Consider the following 23,327-nt stretch of genomic DNA (forward strand, 5'->3'; position numbering starts at 1 on the left):
CGCAGGCTCAGCGGCCATGGCTCACGGACCCAGCTGCTCCGCGGCATATGGGATCCTCCCAGACCGGGACACGAACCCGTATCCCCTGCATCGGCAGGCAGACTCTCAACCACTTGCGCCACCAGGGAGGCCCTGTTGGAGGATTTTTAATCACAGTTTCAATTTCAGTGCTTGTGATTGGTCTGTTTATATTTTCGATTTCTTCCTGGTTCAGTCTTGGAAGTTTGTGCTTTTCTACGAATTTGTCCAATTCTTCCAGGTTGTCCATTTTATTGGCATAGAGTTGCTTGTAGTAATCTCTCATGATCCTTTGTATTTCTGCAGTGTCAGTTGTTACTTCTCCTTTTTCATTTTTAATTCTATTGACTTGAGTCTTCTCCCTTTTTTTCTTGATGAGTCTGGCTAATGGTTTATTAATTTTGTTTATGTTCTCAGAGAACCAGCTTTTAGTTTTATTGATCTTTGCTATCATTTCCTTCATTTCTTTTTCCTTTATTTCTGATCTGATCTTTATGATTTCTTTCCTTCTGCTCACTTTGGGGTTTTTTTTGTTCTTCTTCCTCTAATTGCTTTAGGTGTAAGGTTAGGTTGTTTATTTGAGATGTTTGTTGTTTCTTAAAGTAGGATTGTTTTGCTATAACTCTTCTAACTGCTTTTGCTGCATCCCATAGGTTTTGGGTTGTCGTGTTTTCATTGTCATTTTTTTCTAGTTATTTTTTGATTTCCTCTTTGATTTCTTCAGTGATGTCTTGGTTATTAAGTAGTGTATTGTTTAGCCTCCATGTGTTTATATTTTTTACAGATTTTTTCCTGTAATTGATATCTAGTCTCATAGCATTCTCTTTGGAAAAAATACTTGATACAGTTTCAATTTTCTTAAATTCACCAAGGCTTCATTTGTGACCCAAGATATGATCTATCCTGGAGAATGTTCCATGATCACTTGAGAAGAAAGTGTATTCTGTTGTTTTTGGATGGAATGCCCTATAAATATCAATTAAGTGCATCTTGTTTAATGTATCATTTTAAGCTTGTGTTTCCTTATTTATTTTCATTTTGTATGATCTGTCCATTGGTGAAATTGAGGTGTTAAAGTCCCTGAGTATTAATGTGTTACTGTCGATTTCCCCTTTTATGGCTGTTAGTATTTGCCTTATGTATTGAGGTGCTCCTATGTTGGTTGCAGAAATATTTATAATTGTTATATCTTCTTCTTGGATTGATCCCGTGATCATTATGTAGTGTCCTTCTTTGTCTCTTGTAATAGTCTTTGTTTTAAAGTGTATTTTGTCTGATATGAGAATTGCTACTCCAGCTTTCTTTTGATTTCCATTTGCATGGAATATCTTTTTCCATCCCCTCACTTTCAGTCTGTATGTGTCCCTAGGTCTGAAGTGGGTCTCTTGTAGACAACATATATACAGGTGTCATTTTTGTATCCATTCAGTCAGTCTGTGTCTTTTGGTTAGAGCATTTAATCCATTTACATATAAGGTCGTTATCAATATGTATGTTCCTATTACCATTTTCTTAATTGTTTTGGGCTTGTTATTGTAGGTCTTTTCCTTCTCTTGTGTTTCCTGCCTAGGGAAGTTCCTTTAGCATTTGTTGTAAAGCTGGTTTGATGTTGCTGAATTCTCTTAGCTTTTGCTTGTCTGTAAAGTTTTGAATTTCTCTGTCAAATCTGAATGAGATACCTGCTGGGTAGAGTAATCTTGGTTGTAGGTTTTTCCCTTTCACCATTTTAAATATGTCCTGCCACTCCCTTCTGGCTTGCAGAGTTTCAGCTGAAATATCAGCTCTTACCATTATGGGGATTCCCTTGTATATCCTACTACAGTTTATTATAGTTGTTAACTTTAAAATATTATTATAGAATTTCCACTCTGCATGAAGAATTTTGTTCTAAGGACTTTATAAAAATCTCGCTTTAAGAAATGGTTGTCTATGGAGCTGGAGGAATCAGGCTCGCTGACTTCAGACTATACTACAAAGCTACAGTAATCAAGACGGTATGGTGCTGGCACAAAAACAGGAATATAGATCAATAGAACATGATAGAAAGCCCAGAGATAAACCCACATACATATGGTCACCTTATTTTTGATAAAGGAGGCAATAATATACAGTGGAGAAAGACAGCCTCTTCAATAAGTGGTGCTGGGGAAACTGGACAGCTACATGTAAAAGAATGAAATTAGAACACTCCTTAATACCATACACAGAAATAAACTCAAAATGGATTAAAAACCTAAATGTAAGGCCAGACACTAGAAAACTCTTAGAGGAAAACATAGTCAGAACACTCTATGACATAAATCACAGCAAGATCCTTTTGGACCCACCTCCTAGAGAAATGGAAATAAAAACAAAAATAAACACATGGGACCTAATGAAACTTAAAAGCTTTTGCACAGCAAAGGAAACCATAAAGAAGACGAAAAGACAACCTTCAGAATGGGAGAATATATTTGCAAATGAAGCAACTGACAAAGGATTAATCTCCAAAATTTATAAGCAGCTCATGCAGCTCAATATCAAAAAAACAAACAACCTAATCCAAAATGGGCAGAAGACTTAAACAGACATTTCTCCAAAGAAGATATACAGATTGCCAACAAACATATGAAAAGATGCTCAACATCTCTAATCATTAGAGAAATGCAAATCAAAACTGCAGTGCGGTATCAACTCACACCAGTCAGAACGGCCATCATTAAAAAATCTACAAACAACAAATGCTGGAGAGGGTGTGGAGAAATGGGACCCTCCTGCACTGTGGGTTCATTGTGTACATTGATACAGCCACTATGGAGAACAGTGTGGAGGTTCCTTAAAAAATTACAAATAGAACTACCATATGACCCAGAAATCCCACTACTGGGCATATACCCTGAGAAAACCATAATTCAATAAGAGTCATGTGCCACAATGTTCATTGCAGCTCTGTTTACAACAGCCAGGACATGGAAGCAACCCAAGTGTCCATTGACAGATGAATGCATAAAGAAGATGTGGCACATATATACAATGGAATATTACTCAGCCATATAAAGAAATGAAATTGAGTTATTTGTAGTGAGGTGGATGGACGTAGAGTCTGTCATACAGAGTGAAGTAAGTCAGTAAGAGAAAAACATATACTGTATGTTAACACATATATATGGAATCTATTAAAAAATGGATATGGAGAACTTAAGAGCAGGCCAATAATAAAGACGCAGACTTAGAGAATAGACTTGAGGACACAGGGAGGGTGAAGGGGAAGCTGGGACAAAGTGAGAGAGTGGCATGGACATATATATACTACCAAATGTAAAATAGATAGCTGGTGGGTAGCAACCTCATAGCACAGGGAGATCAGCTCAGTACTTTGTGACCACCTAGAGGGGTTGGATAGGGAGTGTGGGAGGGAGATGCAAAAGGGAGGAGATATGGGGATATATGTATATGTATAGCTGATTCACTTTGTTATAAAGCAGAAACTAACACTCCATTTTAAATCAATTATACTCCAATAAAGATGTTAAAATATATATATATATATAGAAACGGTTTTCTAGCTTCTAAAGTTCGAGAAAAACTAAATCTAACTCTAAACCTAACCCTAAGTTGTTTTCTTTTTTTAATTGAGTCATAGTATTATTTCATTCTTTTTAGAATTTTTTTGAAATTTATTTATTGTATTTTATTTTTGGCTGCACTGGATCTTCGTTGCTGCCCTTGGGGCTTTCTCTATTTGCAGCGAGCAGGGGCTACTCTTCGTTGCTGTGTGCAGGCTTATTGCGGTGGCTTCTCTTGTGGTGGAGCACAGGCCCCAGGCACACGGGCCTTGGTTGTTGTGGCGTGAGGGCTCAGTAGTTGGGGCTTATGGGCTTAGTTGCTCCATGACGTGTGGTCCTCCCATCCAGGGCTCAAACCCGTGTCCCCTTCATTGGCAGGTGGATTCTTAACCCCACCGCACCACCAGGGAAGCCCCAAACCCTATGTTTTTAATGCAAGACAAAAAGAATGTCAGGCTAAATGTCAGGCTTAAGTCTTCAGTCGTTTTTTTCTTTCCATCTGTGAGTATAAACAAGACATTGCCCCCTAAAGAGATGAACCCCTTCTCCCAAGCCTTACATCACTCAGTCCATGTAGCCCAAGGGAAACGGGACACTTTTTCAGGCCATGGAGTTGCAAGATTCCTGAAGGACTTTATTCAGGTCAGTGTAGAAGAGGTGTCCACAGCCCACCCTCCCACCCAAGGTCAATTCTTGCTGATTCATCACCCTGACTCCTGAGTAACCTGAGAACTTCCTTCACCAGGCCCCAACCTCTCTCTTCAGGTAGACCAGCTTTGCTTGAGCCCATTACTACTAAACTGATTTTATCATGGCTGGACCAGAGATGAAAGACAAGATGCAGACTGTTAATTAAGTTCTCCTGACATAGCACAATGAAAAATCTGAAGGTAACTCAGTGTGAAATGTTAACAGTCAGCCATTTAATCATTGTCTATTAGACGCATAAAAGTAGTTACTAAAAGGCCCAGAGTTTCCAGATATTATATTGGATTAGTGTAATCTAACAATGCCCTTATTCAAGCAAATCGCTTCACTCGCTTTAATTCAAACCTGAAATTGAAATTTCAATTTCAGAAAACTGAAGACAGGAAGAAAAATATTACTATAAGTGAACTTTTTTCCCTCTCAAGGTTCTTCTATGTAGTTTATAGTTTGTGAAGTGTAGCTTAACACAGTTAATTAAACCTGAAACTTGGTCTCTATATTTGATTTTTCTCCATCAAGCTTCCCCATGCAATTTTCTAAATATAATAGGTAACATGTAGTTCTATATGGATCAAACTTTTACGGAAAAAATATATTCCACTTGACTCAGTAGGGAATAAACATGGTACATAATATTAGCTCAAGGAAAGGTTAATACAACCATGACAGAAGGTCAGCTGTCGTTGTCATGTATTTATGTGCATCTGCACACACACGTACACACACATACGTACACGCACACATACATACATACATACACACATGTACACACACAGGACCATTTGGCTCACTGGTGTCTCACCGTATATCACTTCCCTTGAAATGTGCCTATTCAGCTACACTTCACAAACGATAAACTACATAGAAGAACCTTGAGAGGAGAAAATTCACTTATATTTTTCTTCCTGACTTCTGTTTTTTTTAACCTCATCTCTACCTCTGGCTCTTCAACTAAATGTACCCAATCCCTAGTTCTAGGTTTAAAAATTGTATTTCATACACTTTCCCCTTTATTTTTTTTGTCTGCCAGAGAGCATCACATCTGGAGACTTGATAATGATTGGAGAATAAGAAGAGAAACATCAGGAATTAGCATCATTAAAATTATACTGCAGAGGGCTTCCCTGGTGGCGCAGTGGTTGAGAGTCCGCCTGCCGATGCAGGGGATACGGGTTCGTGCCCCGGTCTGGGAAGATCCCACATGCCGCGGAGAGGCTGGGCCCGTGAGCCATGGCCGCTGAGCCTGTGCGTCCGGAGCCTGTGCTCCGCAATGGGGGAGGCCACAACAGTGAGAGGCCCGCGTACAGCAAAAAAAAAAAATTATACTGCAGAGTTAATGTAGATTTAAGCCAGATGTGGCCTTCAGTGAAGTTCTGGCACTTACCCCACTGCCCTATAAATAACAGATGCTAACTCAATGTTTGCTACTTCAAACTTCAAACAGCCAGTATTTTAAAACTTAGGAGCATGGTTACATGAGAGAAATTTATGTTAAGAATTTAAACCATGTACTTATGTTTTAACGTCTGTATTTAACACAGAAAGAGTAGTATAGTTTGGGCATGTTCCTAGAAATTTTTGATTGGCATTGCTATATTGCATTGGTTTGGTAGGGAATTTAGAACCTCCATTTTATTAATATGTCTAAATATTCATAATACAAAAAAGAAATTCAATGCCAAACCTTAAATGACATAATATGTCTTTTACATATATATTCAAAGATAAAAGGTATGTGACTTTAGAACAGAATGTTCTCACTGACATCACAACTCTGTGAGAGAAATTATACTTCTTATCCTTTCATCCATCAGAAAATCCCATTCTTCCAAATGAATTTGAGAAGTTGCCTCTCTGTTGTATATTTGAGGAATAGTCATTGTCTATGGCCCTGGAGTATTTATTTTAGAATTCTGTATGTGCTCAAAAAAGAGGTTGGCTTAGAAATACCCCGTGCTTGTGTTGGGCTGAAGATCTGCAAGCCTTATAGTTGCCCAGCCTTGAGACCAAAGACAGAGCCCGGAGACAGTGACAGGGACATCAATTGTTTGCTGGGCAGGGGACCTCACACAAAGGGTCCTGGAGTAGCACCCCACCCGTGCGGCACTGTAATCTTAGACTTTCCTTTAACAACACTAATGGTTTTAAGGTCGGACCTTAACAGATGGCACGGCGAAACAGGAAAGCTTCAAGTGAGCTTTATTAGGGGGCGCTCCTGGGCGAGGTTCACTGGTCCAAGAGAAAGGGGCCAGAGAAGTCGCACCTGGGCGAGGGTTGGGCAAGATATTATAGGGGAAGAAGGGAAAGGGGTGTGGTGAATCTGGGAGGGCGCAGGGAATTCCTTATCTGGTGGTCTCTTCGGGTATCGTGGCAATATCTGGTGCCGGTTACATCAGTCTTGGGACCACTAGTCCCGCCCCTCGAAAGGCGGGAAGGCTGGGCCGGGTGGAAGGTCCCCAGGTCAGTTCCTGGAACTGGGTGGTCCGGAATGTCTCCAGGTCAGTTTCTGGAACTGGGTGGTCCGGAGAGTTTCGGTCTGATGCAACCTGTGAATCTGATTGCATTCCCCTGCCTCGGGCCAGTTGGCCTTACATCCCGACATCTTTGGTGTAATGGGTCAGTGTTCTGATCTCTGGCTACTTCATGCTGAATGGGGGCATCGAAAGGGGAGTCGGGCAACCAGAGGTCCGAGGCTTAGGGGAGACCAGTGGGGGGTTCTGTAGGAAGCAAGGTGTAAGGACCGAGGACCATTTGGTTTGTGGCCACCAGAGAGACTTCCTCCATGCGCCTGCGAAGGAACCTAAGAAAACAGGGGGCAAACATGAGCAAGGTACAGATGAGAATTAAGGGGCCTAAGGTTGGTGTTAGCCAGGTATAGAGGGTGGATCGCCACCAATCGAAGCGATGGAGGGCGTTTATGTTGTCTTCGACGAGTTCTGTTTCATTGATGTAATAGCAGCATTCCTCCTGTAGGAAGAGGCAGGTACCTCCGTTGTCAGCCGTCAGGAGATCCAGGGCTCATTGATTCTGGAGAGCGACTCGGGCTGTGGAGGTGATTTGGCGCTGGAGAGAGGAGATGGAGGCGGCGGAGGCTTCAATGGCTAGCTGGAGTTTATGTTCTAAGTCACGGGATGTTGAAACACTATGTGTTAGAGCTCCCCCCCACCCCCCGAGGCCTGCAGCGACCAGGGAGGAGGTGAGAGAGATGCCTGCGACCAGAGGAAGAAAGATAGCTCTTTTCTGTCGGGTAAAGGGTGACGTGATTAGTGAGGAAAATTCGGCTTGGCTATACAGTGTGAGTTGTGGGATGAGAGTAACGGGGATACATGGGAAGGGGGAGGAAGAATTGATCTCTTTTGTGAGGGAACCATTGCACCGCAAAAACATGCCTGGTGGTGCTTCCATTGATGTGTTTACCGTGAGGGATGTGTTGCAAAGAAACCCAGTATCAGCTAGATTTGGGCGGCTGCCGTAGATTTCTTGAATCAAGGAATATGGGGAATAGTAGGTGGAACTCCTGGATGCGGGAGGGGCCCAGGAGGGAGAGAGAGACTTGTGGCCTAGGAGGTCGACCAGCCGGTGGGAGGAAAACACAGTTAGTGGGTGGGCCAGAGTCAGTTTGAGTGTTTGGTCAGTTCGGCTGCTGCTGCTAAGGCCCGAAGGCATGGTTGCCATCCCCGAATGGTTGGGTCTAGCTGTTTGGAGAGGTAAGCCACGGGGCGGTAGGAAGGCCCTACAGGCTGGGCAAGGAGACCAGTAGCTATTCCGGCCCGTTCATCTGCAAAAAGGTGAAAAGGTAAGTTTGGGTTGGGCAGAGAAAGGGGAGGAGAAGATATCAGAGCGTTACAGAGGGTGAGAAAGGCCTGTCGAACGGCGGAAGGAGAGGTGAGGGGTCCTTGAGGGGTTTCTTTAGCGGCTAGATATAAGGTTTTAGCGAAGAGAGCAAAGTTAGGGATCCAGTGTCGGAAAAATCCTATAAGGTCCCAAAAGGAGAGAATTTGTTCCTCTGTTTCCGGAGGCTGGAGTTCATGGATAATCCGGGTGCGATCGGCTGTTAGACCTTTTGTGGTGGGGGTAAGGCGGAGCCCCAGGTAGGTTACAGAAGATACAGATAACTGAGCCTTGGCTGGGGAGGCCCGATAACTGCGAGAGCCAAGGTGATTGAGGAGATCTGCAGTATGTTGTCTTGAGAGGCTGAGAGATGGGCTACAAAGGAGGAGGTCATCTCCATATTGAAGGAGTGTGCTGGGGGTAAGGGAGTAGGAAGTGAGGTCCCATGCCAGCGCCTGACGGAAGAGGTGAGGACTGTCGCGGAAGCGCTGGGGAAGAACTGTCCAGGTGAGCTGACTGGAAGTATGAGTATCCGGATCCGCCCAGGTAAAGGCGAAGAGGAAATAGGAGTCGGGATGTAGGGGGACAGTGAAAAAGGCATCTTTGAGATCCAGAACCGTAAAGCGGGTTGTGAATGGGGGGATATGGGAGAGCAAGGTGTGTGGGTTTGGTACTACTGGGTGGAGAGGAGTTATGGCCTCATTGATTAGTCGGAGGTCCTGGACCAGGCGATAATCCCCAGAGGCCTTGCGGACAGGCAGGATGGGGGTGTTTGCAGGGAGAGTCAGTGGGATAAGGAGTCCCTGGTTTAGGAGTCTGGTGATAATAGGTTGTAGACCCATAAGGTGAGTCTAAGAGATGGGAAACTGGGGCCTTGGTGGAAATTTGGAGGGGTCCTTTAGGCGGATGAGGACGGGGGAATGGTGTGTTGCTATTATGGGCTTAGAAGTATCCCAGACTTGGGGATTGATTGGGTTTGGTGTGCTTGGAAGAGGGGGATAGGAGGGGGAGGGTTCTAGAGACAGGCCGAGAAGAGGAAGCAGGAGTTGGGAGGAGGGGACCTTAGGGTCAAGTCTAACCAGCTGGAGGGAGGCCCCTAAGTGGAAAAGGACATCTCGGCCCAGCAAGGGAACTGGGCAGGATGGTATGACTAAGAAGGAACGAGTAAAAGGGAGGCCTTCGATGTGACATGGGAGTGGACCGGTCTGGAGCGGGAAGGATGGTTTGCCGTCAATACCCGTGACCGAGATCTGGGAAGGAGAAACTGGCCCGGAATACGTAGGCAGGACCGAATAGGCAGCCCCCGTGTCCACCAGAAATGAGATGGACTTACCCGCTACCTGTAGCATTACCCTGGGCTCGGCGAGGGTGATGGGGGCTTTCAAGTCCGGGCACCGTCAGTCGTCAGCCAATCCCAGCAGTTCGAGTGGTAATGACGTGGGGTCGGCCCGCCCCCCGCGTGGAGACGCTGAGGGAGGGCCAGTCGTAGGGCAGTCGCTCTTCCAGTGGCCCGTTAGCCGGCAGCGGCGACAGGGCTTAGAAGGAGGTCGGGGATTGGGACATGGGCGAGCCCAGCGGCCTTCTTTTCCGCATTTGAAGCAGGCCCCCGGCGGGGTTGCCTTTTGCGGACCCCGTGGATGCTGTGATCCATGGGAGATGGCCGGCCTTAGGGCGGCTACAAGAGCTTGGGTTTGGAGAGCCACCTTCTGGTGCATCCGAGCCTGTCGGCTGGATTCTGCCAAATCCTCACGGCCATTGTAGACTTTAAAGGCCATCTTTACCAGATCTCGAATAGGGGTTTGAGGGCCGTCTTCTGCCCGTTTTAATTGCTTTCGGATGTCCGGGGCTGATTGGGTGATAAAATGGGTGGCTAGGACCGCTGCCTCTGCCAGGGTGTCGGGATCCAGCCGGGTGTAGAGAGTTAAGGCCTCTGTAAGGCGATTGAGAAAGATAGCTGGATTTTCGTTAGGTTCTTGGGTTATCTCTTTTAGTTTTTCAAAATTGACTACTTTATGAGCGGCAGCCTGCATGCCAGCCAGGAGGCACTGGATCATGAGGTCGTGTTTATGACGGCTATCTTGGCCATCCTGGTAAGTCCAGCCTGGATCGGTGCCAGGTACGGCAGTCGCTCCGACAGGCATGGAGCTGTCGGTAAGGTGAACCTGATCTGCATGGTTTCGGGCAGCAGTTTGAATTCTTTCCCTCTCGTCAGGGGTCAGAGTAGAAGATAGGATCACAGAGATATCGTGCCAGGTTAGATCGTAAGCTTGAGAGAGGTAGCGAACTTCTTTGATGTAGCGGGAAGAGTCGGCAGAAAAGGAGCCTAATCGCGTTTCTATTTGAGAGACATCTTGGAGGGAAAAGGGAACAAGAACTCTAACTAAACCTTCCGCTCCTGCCACCTCCCTCAGAGGGCAGAGGAGATTTGGATCTTGGGAGTCGTGAGAGCGTGTCTGTGCACGAACTGGCAAAGCAAGGGGCGAGGGAGGAGAAACCGTTAAGGGAGGCGGGGGAGCGGTTGGATGGGCCGGAGCGGGTTCGGGAGGAGGAGGGACCGCTTCAGGGTTGGGTGGAGGCTGGAGAGGAGCTCTGGAGGGGGGAGAGGCGAGAGATTCGGGTGGGTCGGCTAGTGGAGAGGCGTCATCGTCAAAGGAAATTAGGGGCAAGAAGGATCTGGGAAGTGGAACAATCGACGCAGAGGGAGGGGCAGGAGCATAAATACCAGAAGGCCTGAACCTAGGGGACCTCGGACCATTTGCCCGTCCTGCGGCAGTAACGATCTAGATCACGGAGGATGTTAAAATCAAGTCCCTTCAGGAGGCCATTTTGGATTGATTGTCTAGAGGATATTGTGGCCAGGCCACAGTGGAATAGAAAATAAGCCGTCGGCGACGGAGATCTTGGGAGAAACTGAGGGCTGTAAAATTGGCTAGGAGACACCCCGGGGGCGTCTTAGAATCTGCTTTCGATTGTGAGCTTCCCATGACCCCCACTCTGTCCCTGAGTGAATGGAGAGGGAGAGAGGTGTCCCTGGTCTCAGTCTCCAATTCACGGCAGGTCGGAGGGCGGTCAGGCGATTGGGACGTCTCCACAGTTGCCCGAGGCCCGGAGAGAGGACGGAGGAGTCCCTGACGCGGCCGCGATTAGGGACAGGGAGTCCAGTGGGTAGGGACTCTGGGGTTCGGAGGGAACAAGGGAGGGGGACTTACCCCGTTTTCTGCCGGATCGGGTGGATGAGTAGAGGTTCCCTAGTTGTCTCCTGGGGGAGGGGAGGAGCGGCCCGCGCGGTAACCCGCGGGGCTTGGTACCCCTCCCGGGTTTCGGCACCAAATGTAAGGTCGGATCTTAACAAACGGCAGCGCGAAACAGAGGAAAGCTTCAAGTGAGCTTTGTTAGGGGGCGCTCCCGGGCGAGGTTCACTGGTCCAAGAGAAAGGGGCCAGAGAAGTCGCACCTGGGCGAGGGTTGGGCAGGATTTTATAAGGAAAAAAGGGAAAGGGGTGTGGTGAATCTGGGAGGGCGCAGGGAATTCTTTATTTGGTGGTCTCTTCGGGTATCGTGGCGATATCTGGTGCCGGTTACATCAGTCTTGGGACCGCTAGTCCCACCCCTCGAAAGGCGGGAAGGCTGCTGGGCCGGGTGAAAGGTCCCCAGGTCAGTTCCTGGAACTGGGTGGTCCGGAGAGTTTCGGTCTGATGCAACCTGTGAATCTGATTGCGTTCCCCTGCCTCGGGCCAGTTGGCCTTACATCGGTGTTTCATATTCTGCCCTTTCCTATCCTTCCAGCATTTTCTCCCTCAGTAAATCTTATGCCAGGGATGTACCTGTCCCAAATGGGAATGTACTTTCCCATTTTTACTCTATTTTTTAATATTGGGTTGGCCAAAAAGTTCATTCGGGTTTTGCCATATCAGATGGAAAAACTTGATGGAAAAACCTGAGCAAACGTTTTGGCCAACCCAGTACTATCACTTCCATCCAGTGTCCTTTCCACGTCTGTCTGTACTAGTAACTTTGTTATGTGTACTTTGAGGTCCAGATAAAAGTGAATTAATTGTCTCTTTCTCCAAGTAGACCCCTACCTGCTCACTAGGTTGTCAAAGTAGAAAATACCTTTGCTTTCCCTGGTACCTACCCGGCAGAGTGCCTTACAAAGGTCTTTAGGGCTGATCTTATCTATACAAAAAGCAGTATGTTTCTGGCAAGAAATTCCCATGTTGTTGTGCTTCTATTTATTAAATTCTTGTAATTGGGTTGCCTTATGATGATAGAAGTTTTGCCATGGAGAGAAGATGCAGCCCAAGTTATTTTGGCTCTAATTTGTAAGATAAAAATGAAAAATACAGTTGACCCTTGAACACCACAGGGGTTGGGGGCACCACCCCTCTATGCAGTTGAAAATCCACGTATAACTTATAGTCAGTCTTCTGTATCTGCAGTTCTGCACCCAAGGATTCAACTAACCCTGGTAATTCTATTGAAAACTCCTAAGTGGACACACACACTTGTTCAACATTGTGTAGTTCAAGGGTCATCTGTATTCTCAGCTCTTAGAAGTGAAAGGTGATTTGGCAGTGGCCCCCTCTCCCTCTCCTGTCCCCCTCCCCCCTCTTCCCCAACCTCTCCCTCCCCCTCCCTTTCCCTGTTTCCCCCTTTGCCCTCTCCTCCTCCCTCTCTACCTCCCCCACATCCCTCTCCCTCCCTCTTGATGCTAAAAACTCAGCCTCTGTGCACAGATGCCGAATCGAATCTCAGAGACAGAGTTTTGGGTGAAGTAGAAAAGAATAGTTTTATTGCTTTGCCAGGCAAAGGGGGACACAGCAGGCTTGTGCCCCTGAAAATCTGTGTGTCCCAACCAGGGGGATTTGGTGAGGAGTTTGACAGCAATCCGTTCAAGGGTGGGGTTGCTGATAAGATTAGGGAGTGTGCAGGGCCTTCAGTCCTTTAATCTGGTCTCAGGTAGCCTGATGAGTTTCTGTGGTTCCTTTAATCTGGACTCAGGTGGTCTTATGGAAGGGCTTCTCTGGTTCCTTTAGTCTGGAATGGAGAATGCTGACATCATCCATCTGTGGGGGGTTTTAGTCCTGTACAGGGCTTGAAGATACTGTTATGTGTATCCCGAGGGGGAACCAGGACCCTGCCCCAGGGCTGAACTATTGTGTCTTGGCGGCTCCTCCCTTGTCTCTGCATCCTCTCCCTTCCCCGATTAGCAACTGTTCAAATATGCCCTTCGAACTCGGGGAAGGTCATAGAGGCTGGAGGCTGTTCCCTGCAAACAAGAAATGGGGGGCACGGAAAGGCTTCTGTGCCCAGGAGCCCCACAGGGTCCTGCTCGGCTTCACTCCCCCCTCTCTGTCTCTCCCTCCCTCTCCCCCTCTCACTGTCCTACTATTTCCCTCTCCCCATCTCTCTCTCTCTCTCTTTCCCTCTCTCCCTCTGTGTGTGGGTGTGTGTTTAACCTGCCATTGTACCGCAATTCACTTGACTTCATATTTAAGAGGCTTTTCCCTGGTTTTCTTCTTGGTAAAAGATGATAGTGGGCTGGTAACTCCTGCAATGTCCTTAAAACCTGAACTTAACCTTTTCTATCTTGGGAATCTACATTTGACATATTTTTCATATTTTCACATTTTTGTAAAAAATAATCTGAATCTGGTGACAGCATCCTGTTTACTGGGGGAAAAAAAAGCTTATTTTAATCTGAATTGTACAAATGATTGTATAATTGTATAAATAATAGGACATGAAAATGTGGACCCACCTTTACATTTAAATAAACAATATATATAACATAATTTCTGAAATATATATTAATATTGATATATATTATAATTGTATTTAAATATATAACATATATTTCTAAAATTATAATTAGGAATGAAGGTTATGTGTCAGTAATATAGAATAAAAAATTTTGGCAGACACAATCTGTTTACATACAGCACAGAACATTAAACAATATCTCCTGCTATGTATCAGAGTTTATTATAAGATTGAATCCATGGTCAGGGAAAATTATAAAATAGAGCCAAGATTTCCACTGAAAACCAAGCAATCGTGTTTTATGTTTCTGAAAGCATAAAAGGATGAGAAAAGATCTGTGTTTTGGGTCAATTTGTTTTTCAGTAGCCACAAAGATGTGGATATTCATTGGTCTGTCTACTGTAGAGCCACATGTGGTAACTATGGGATTTTTTTTTTAACATTTTTATTGGAGTATAATTGCTTTACATTGTTGTGTTAGTTTCTGCTGTATAACATAGTCAATCAGCTATACATATACATGTATCCCCATATTCCCTCCCTATTGTGTCTCCCTCCCACCCTCCCTATCCCACCCCTCTAGGTGGTCACAAAGCACCGAGCTGATCTCCCTGTGCTATGTGGCTGCTTCCCACTAGCTATCTGTTTTACATTTGGGAGTGTATATATGTCCATGCCACTCTCTCACTTCATCCCAGTTTCCCCTTCCCCCTCCCCGTTTTCTCTTTCTGACTTACTTCACTCTGTCTGACAGATTCTAGCTCCATCCATCTCACTACAAATAACTCAATTTTGTTTCTTTTAATGGCTGAGTAATATTCCATTGTATGTGTGTGCCACATCTTCTTTATCCATTCATCTGTCGATGGACACTTAGGTTGCTTCCATGTTCTGGCTATTGTAAATAGTGCTGCAGTAAACATTGTGGTACATGACTCTTTTTGAATTAATTTAGCCTAGTGAGGTTTTCATGGATTTCTCTGTTCATGTGACAGATGGCCGTCTGTTGGAAATATTATGGTGTGCACTGTGTCTTTGCTATACCTGCAAATACTTTGAGCTAACAAGAGAAAATACTTTGAGAATAGTTTCTGAATTCCAACTGATCATTTGCTTGTCCTCTTCAGAATGTTCAGAGGATGTCAGAAGATTTTCCTTAACTTAAATAATTTGCACTATTAAATGGGAGAATGTTTTCTTTAGTGCTATAAAAATAAGATGTGTTTTCCAAAGGAGGAGTACAGTCTTAGTGGGTAAGCTTGACTGCTGACATTTTCTCCTGTGACACTGCCTAGATTTCTTGAAAATATACCCTTGGTTATGTAAGCCATCACTCACCCTCTGTTCACAGGATACTTTTACTGGCAAAATTATCCCTCGCTTGAAATAAACTAGCTCTAGTTTTACCATCACTGTTAATCAGAGATATGTTTTGTGTGATAAGAAATAAATGTTATTGATGTTATGATTTACTTATCACCTAAACATATGTTATTCAGAGAAAGCAAAACTACAATATAGGTAAAATTTATGAAAAATACTCCATTTCCACTGTAACTGAATAGATATTTTTGTATTCTACAAATAAATGACTCCATTACAGATGGAGAAACTAGGCTTAAAAGTGCACTAGGATAGTTTCCTATATAGTTCTTAAATTTACTATTGTAATAATGTTCCTTGTTTGATTAAAACATTCAAAACAAAGAAAAGAAAAAGGTGCACTTAACGTGGTAATACATGGGATTATATATTAATAATAATGGTCACTTCAATTGAACTTTACAGATAAATGTGATTGAAATCATCCTGTCAATTTACACAAATAAAATAGTTTGGAACATAAATTTCTAGAATGGTGACATTGCCTCTGTCAAAAGCAAACTTATCAAAATAAAAATGACCTTTTCATCTAAATGACTGCCTTGACATGGTATTTACCTTTGAAAGAAAACTTTGTTGTAAATAATTAAAATTACATATTTTCTAACCGGAGAGAGAGATTTCATTAGATAAAAAGAGTTCTTTCCAGAATTGGGCAGTCTATTATTCACATTTGTGATATGGAAGTCGCTTAGGATGGATAAGAGGTCAGAAAGAATAATATAGCAGTTTTATTACAGTCCAGAGTTAATAAAGCATCTTAATTACTATGGGAAAAAAGGAGGTATTACAGAGAGAATAAATGCACATAGAGACTACAGAAAGAATAGACATTTTGAAGAAGTGAGCTCCTCTTTTCCTGTCAATGGCTAGAGAATTTTTTTAAATCTAGAGCTATCTGGAGATTTTATGTGTTCTAAGATTTTCTAAAACTTCATCCATCTCCCTGAAGAAAGTATCTTAGAAGCTAGCTGTACCAGGATGAAAGATCAAGTTATGTTTTTTAAAATAGAAATGGTTTAATAAACACATCACAATAGGTCATAAACAATTTTAAAAAACAAGCTTGTTATTCATTCCCACTCTCCTTAAGAGTACATTAGTGTCTTCATGTTTGTAAATTTTCCTATTTTCATTACCTTATTAATACCTAATTTCATTACACTGTGTTAAAAGATACTTGGGATGATTTCAATCATTAAAATCAGTAAACTTTGATACTTTGAAGACATTTATTCATATAAAAACCATATATATACAAAGTTGAACCATGTGATCACCATTTTTTTAAATACTTTAAACTTTTATTTGCGTGATCACCATTTTTGTAGCCCAAAAGCAATTTCATATGAATCAACCTAATTAGAAAACTACATAGATCCTAACGTACGACTTGCTGATTTTCTCAAACTGAAAATACCTTTGCAACCAGCAGCAAGATCAATATACTTTTCTTTTGTCGTAATGATGTATATTAAAATAGGGGGGTACAGCATCTTTCCTTTGACAACATATTAGCTTTATTCATAACCTTTAAATATTTAGAGAGGTGGGCTGTGGGCCTCCATTCACGTTCTTGCCCGGGTCCACCTCTGGAGGTGAGAGAGACTGGAATCAATGTGCAGAGACGAAGATCCACAGGGGGCCTCGCAGGTTTTACTCCTGCCTGGGGTCACAGTCTTGTGCTGCCTGTTGTCCAAAATCAATTGTTTTATATAGTGTATCTACTTTCTATAGTTGTTTATAATCAAGAAGTAAATTTCGCCCATTCCTCCATCATTGCTGGTAGTGGGAATCTGGGCTATGCTACTCACTGACCTCCATCTGAAAAGTGGTTCCAGTATCCTTCAGGCCCTGTTCTCAAACTCTTCTGCAGAAGGCGTCCACGTGAGCAGAGGTGAGGGAATCTGGGTGCCTACAGGCTCTGGGGGAAAACCCAAATCAGCCCAGTAAAAGAGCAAAATATCTCTGAAGTCTTACCTTTAAACATTATAATCTCTATTCTCCTCCCTTTTCAATCCATGTGCATTTTAGATTAAATACATTCAGCCTCAGAGCTAAACTTGCTTCTGAGGGTATCCATACCCTGGTTCTTGTTTACTTATTGCATTAACAGATGTTTAGCATCCAAAAGAGTGTTTCTGAAGAAACTGCCGAGTCACCAGGCACCTCTAGGATATTTTGAAATCCTCCAATGGCACAGCCCTCCTGGACCCACTAAAGGGACCTGGGTTAAATGGGAGAGGACCCTTGTCTGGACCCCTCAAATCTCAAAACATCAATACTTTGTCTTGTATTTCTATTTTCTCCACTCCAAAGTGCTAACGAGTTTTGGAGTAACTGAAGGTAATCTGCGTCTCTCCTGAACTGAAACGAGTGCCGTGGAATTCTCTCCACAAAGCAATTTAAACAACCCACCACGCAGGGAGCAGAACCACACACTACCAGCGTGTGTGCCAGCATCAGCAGGAATCTAGGAATCTCCCAGGCCCTCCTCTCACTCACCCAAACAACTGCATAGTTCAGAAACACAGAGGAATGACTGATTTCCTGTGGAGGGTGGACACAACTTACAAGCATAAATGGGCTCCTTGTAATGAGAAGAGATTAGAGGCCTCAGTTCCATCTACATAGTGTAGAGGAACAGAGGAGAATGGACGCTTCCAGTGTTCTGCAAATAACAAATTAAGGCACAGGTAGAAATGCCAACATTAAAGTAATGTTGACCATATGATCCATTTAAACTTGGCACTGAAACAGTGAATAAAGCTGTCCAAGGGGTCCTAACTGATCATCTGGAACACTGGCAAAAGGGGTTGGCGTAAAATTCCATGTCATGTGCAGCCAGAATGTGTAAGTTGTGATCATAATGCCTCCTAAATGTACCCATGTCGGTAACAGAGTCGCTGCCAGGTGATGAAGGTGGACTGCTTGATTGGAAATGGCAGTCTCATTGACTTCGGTAATATGTCCCAACTTGTAAATTAGGAGTGTAAAAAATTGCTTTTGCTTCCCTGTGTTTTCACGTCTGGCAAGGCTATCTCATGAAATAATGGAAATGTTTTCCTACGGATAACTGAAGTCTAGAAATAATGTGACTCATTATAATACAATAGAGTCCCTCACTTCACCTCACTTTAACCAGGTTGGCATGCCCGATAAACATCTCCTTAAAAGAGGAAGTAGCAACATTTGATGTAGTTCTTAAAGGTAAATAATGTTTTGCTATTTTTAAAAAATCTGCCAAATAAAACCCAAACCCATATATTTCGTTTACAAACTCGGTCATAAAAGTCCAAGTGAATGTAACAGTTGTGAAAAATTAAGGCAGTACAACTTTCACCTCCTGATTCTGAATCCCTTCTTTCACTCAAGTAATTATATAGTAGTTATCAATAGGATTTATGTAAATTATTAAATGTTTGTCAAATAATACATTATATATATATTATACTTACTATATATATATAAAATCTGGTTTTACAAGTAAACCATGTAATCTTATAGGACCTATCTTTTAGTTTTCTTTTGTTCCATTTTAATTTTTCCATTCTAAAAATGCTTGCATTACATTGGTATGGCTCCCTAAGTTTTCACAAAACACACTCTAAACAGTGGATGTGTGACCATTATATTTGGTCAGATGTGTGTATGTGTGCATGTGTATGTGTGTGATGTAACTAAAAGTTTTAAGAAACTAATTTATTATCTCTTATCTTGTAATGACTGAAGATAAGAAACCATCAGTTTTAACTGTTCACCTGCTTTCATTTTATTTTAGTTTTTAAGTTTTTTTTATATGAGACACATAATGAAGATATAACATTGTGAAAGTTTAAGGTGTGTGTATTGATTTGATACACATTATATTGAGAAATGATTATCACCATAGCATTGGCTAACACCTTCATCTCCTTACATAATTACCCTTTTTTTAAAAAAGAAAACAGATTTTTATTGGAATATAATTGCTTCACGATACTGTGTTAGTTTCTGTTGTACAACAAAGTGAATCAGCCATATGCATACACATGTCCCCATATCCCCTCCCTCTTGAGCCTCCCCTCTTACCCTCCCTATCCCACGTCTCTAGCTCATCACAAAGCACCGAGCTGATCTCCCTGTGCTATGCTGCTGCTTCCCACTAGCTAACTATTTTACATTTGGTAGTGTATATATGTCAATGCTACTCTCACTTCGCCCCAGCTTCCCCCTACCCCATCCCGTGTCCTCAAGTCCATTCTCTATATCTACGTCTTTATTCTTGCCCTGTCACTAGGTTCATCAGTACCTTTTTTTTTTTTTTACATTCCATATATATGTTAGCATATGGTGTTTTTCTCTTTCTGACTTCACTATGAAAAACTCTAGGTCCATAGACTACAAATAACTCAATTTCATTTCTTTTTATGGCTGAGTAATATTCCATTGTATATACATGCCACATCTTCTTTATCCATTCATCTGTCGATAGATATATAGGTGGCTTCCATGTCCTGGCTATTGCAAATAGTGCTGCAGTGAACATTGTGGTACATGTCTCTTATTGAATTATGGTTTTCTCAGGGTATATGCCCAGTAGTGGGATTGCTGGGTCATATTGTAGTTCTATTTTTAATTTTTTAAGGAACCTCCATACTGTTCTTCATGGTAGTTGTACCAATTTACATTCCCACCAACAGTGCAGGAGGGTTCCTCTTTCACCATACCCTGGCCATTCTGACCAGTGTGAGGTGAAACCTCATTGTAGTTTTGATTTGCATTTCTCTAATAATTAGTGATGTTGAGCAGCTTTTCATGTGCTTCTTGGCCATCAGTATGTCTTCTTCTTTAGTGAAATGTCTATTTAAGACTTCTGCCCATTTTTTAATTGAACTGTTTTTTTGATATTGAGCTCTATGAGCCGTTTGTATATTCTGGAGATTAATCCTTTGTCCGTTGTTTCATTTGAAAATATTTTCTCCCATTCTGAGGGTTGTCTTTTCCATCTTGTTTATAGTTTCCTTTGCTGTACAAAAGCTTTTAAGTTTCATTAGGTCCCACTTGTTTATTTTTGTTTTTATTTCCATTTCTCTAGGAGGGGGTCAAAAAGGATCTTGCTGTGATTTATGTCGTAGAGTGTTCTGCCTATGTTTTCCTCTAAGAGTTTTATAGTGTCTGGCCTTACATTTAGGTCTTTAATCCATTTTGAGTTTATTTCTGTGTATGGTGTTAGGGAGTATTCTAATTTCATTCTTTTACATGTAGCTGTCCAGTATTCCCAGCACCACTTATTGAAGGGGCTGTCTCTTCTCCATTGTATGTTCTTGACTCCTTTGTTGTAAATTAGGTGACCATAGGTGCGTGGGTTTATCTCTGGGCTTTCTATCCTGTTCCATTGATCCATATTTCTGTTTTTGTGCCAGTGCCATATACTGTCTTGATTACTGTAGCTTTGTAGTATGATCTGAAATCAGGGAGCCTGATTCCTCGAGCTCCATTTTTCTTAAGATTGCTTTGGCTATTTGGGGTCTTTTGTGTTTCCATACACAAATCAATCAATGTGATACACCATATTAACAAATTGAAGAATAAAAACCATATGATCATCTCAATAGATGCAGAAAAAGCTTTTGACAAAATTCAACACCCATTTACGATAAAAACTCTCCAGAAAATGGGCATAGAGGGAACCTACCTCAACATAATAAAGGCCATATATGACAAAGCCAAAGAAAACATCATACTCAATGGTGAAAAACTGAAAGCATTTCCACTAACATCAGGAACACAAGCATGTCCACCCTCGCCACTCTTATTCAACATAGTTTTAGAAGTCCTAATCATGGCAACCACAGAAGAAAAAAGAAGGAATACAAATTGGAAAAGAAGAATTAAAACTGTCACTGTTTGCAGATGACATGATACTATACATAGAGAATCCTAAAGATGCCACCAGAAAACTAGTAGAACTAATCAATGAATTTGTTAAGGTTGCAGGATACAAAATTAATGCACAGAAATCTCTGGCATTCCTATACACTAACAATGAAAATCAGAAAGAGAAATTAAGGAAACAATTCCATTTACCATTGCAACAGAAAGAATAAAATACCTAGGAATAAACATACCTTTTATTTAAGGAGACAAAAGACCTGTATGCAGAAAACTATAAAACACTGATGAAAGATATCAAAGATGACATAAACAGATGGAGAGATATACCATGTTCTTGGATTGGAAGAATCAGTATTATGAAAATGACTATACTACCCAAAGCAATCTACAGATTCAGTGCATTCCCCATCAAACTACCAATGGCATTCTTCACAGAATTAGAACAAAAAATTTTACAATTCGTATAGAAATACCCTTTCTTTTTTGCAGTAAGAACATTTAAGATCTACTCTCTTAGCTACTTTCAAGTATATAATACAGTATTGTTAGCTATAATCACCATGCTGTACATCAGATCCCCAAAACTTACTCTTTTATAACTGAAAGTGTAACTATGCCTGTTTTGCACTGGGGTAGAGGTGGGGTGTGCAACTGAACACACACAGATTGTCAGAGTTGCAAAAAACATTTTTAAAAACATTTATACAAACGTACTTTGCAATATTTCTTTTGCTGAAATATGTATCAATTTACTAGTTATATCCAACCAGGTTAAATATATTACACCTAGTTTTTTCCAAATGTAGCTATGGCTAACCACTAAGATTTCAGCTGGCACTAGCTGAATCTCAAGTTCAAAATAAATTTTTAAACACTTTTTCTTCTTAATTTGAATATCCAGCAGGTATTCTGCCACTGAGGTCCCTACACAGCTGTGAGCACATCAGCAGAGGCTGCAATGTGAATTTGAAGATACTGTTTCTAAGACGCAAAGACATTGCACATCCCCTGTGACATAACAATCTGCCTATTACTGAAATGCACCACTAATTTCCCTTTGCTGCTGCAGCGGAATGACAAGCCCCACGTCCTCAGAGTTGAGCAGAGCACGGGTTACACCCCAAGCCCTCTGTTACCCATGATCAGGGATGCTCTCAAAAAAGAGGATGTCTCCTAGTGCGGCTGAAGAAGCACTGAGCACCTCTGCCATTTAAAAACAGTTGCTGTTTCTCAGGTGTCTAGGCAGCCAGGCTCTCTCTTGTGTAAACTTGTAACCTTGATGGCTGGGACTTCCATTTCAGTCCCCAAACCTTCCGCGGCCCTCCTATCTGGGCCTCCGTTTTCTCTCTCCCCTCGTATTTCATTCCACACGCAGAACCAAGCCGACAGCCATGGCCTAGATCACTGAACATTAGCCTTTAGATAACAAGGTGTCTGAAGCAGAGGGGCGGGGAGCCAATGGTAGACACAGGTGCTCACATTGTTCACATCTGTCCGTTTGTCTTTGGTGCCTTGAATTTTGTCTTTTGGAATTTCCAATGCTGGTGGACGCCCTATCTGGATTTGTTCATTTAAAAAACATTTACTGGCGTCCTACTTTCCACCTGGGCCAGGCACAGTGGATACAGAGAAGCCTCCTGCCCTGGGGGGGGGGGGCACAGTGCTAGAGGAGTTGACATGCATGCCAATCTTTTTTTTTTAAATAAATTATTTTTTGTTGTTGTTTTTGAGAATTACATTATAAAATCTAGAACATGTTTATAATTGATTGTGCTATCTAGCTGAAGCACATTCTACATAAGAATGTTTTAAATTCCTTTAACAATATATGGAAGATATCTAGATCTTGGTTGTCTATATTTAGCGTATGTGCAGTCGTGCGGTGCGCTGCATCACCTCTGTGAACCAGATCCTGGTATGCGAGGGAATCTGACCCGTCAAGAATAAAAAACACTCAATTCTTTGAGCTCTGTAATTACAACACATTACATGCTCATTTAGGTTTTGTTGTCCTTGATCATCTGGTAAATAGTCCTTCTGGGAAATAATTTTAAAATGATGCAAATTGTAGAAAAACTAGAATGGTCTCCCTTGAAAATTAGTATGTTGTTTAAACAAGTAAGAGATGGTTGTCTTGTGGTCACTTGGCTCCTGACCACTCTTCATATCAGTTTGGTTCCATCTTCGTTTCTAGCTCACCAAA

The 23,327-nt window shown here is 42.4% G+C and overlaps 1 protein-coding gene across 2 annotated transcripts in view; it reads left to right on the forward strand.

Moving 5' to 3' along the window:
* DOK6 (docking protein 6) overlaps positions 1-23,327 on the forward strand; it is a 411,999-nt gene that overhangs the window by 349,037 nt on the left and 39,635 nt on the right. The window lies entirely within an intron of this gene.

This window comes from Mesoplodon densirostris, chromosome 15, assembly GCF_025265405.1.
Source record: "Mesoplodon densirostris isolate mMesDen1 chromosome 15, mMesDen1 primary haplotype, whole genome shotgun sequence".
In the NCBI taxonomy this organism is placed as follows: domain Eukaryota; kingdom Metazoa; phylum Chordata; class Mammalia; order Artiodactyla; family Ziphiidae; genus Mesoplodon; species Mesoplodon densirostris.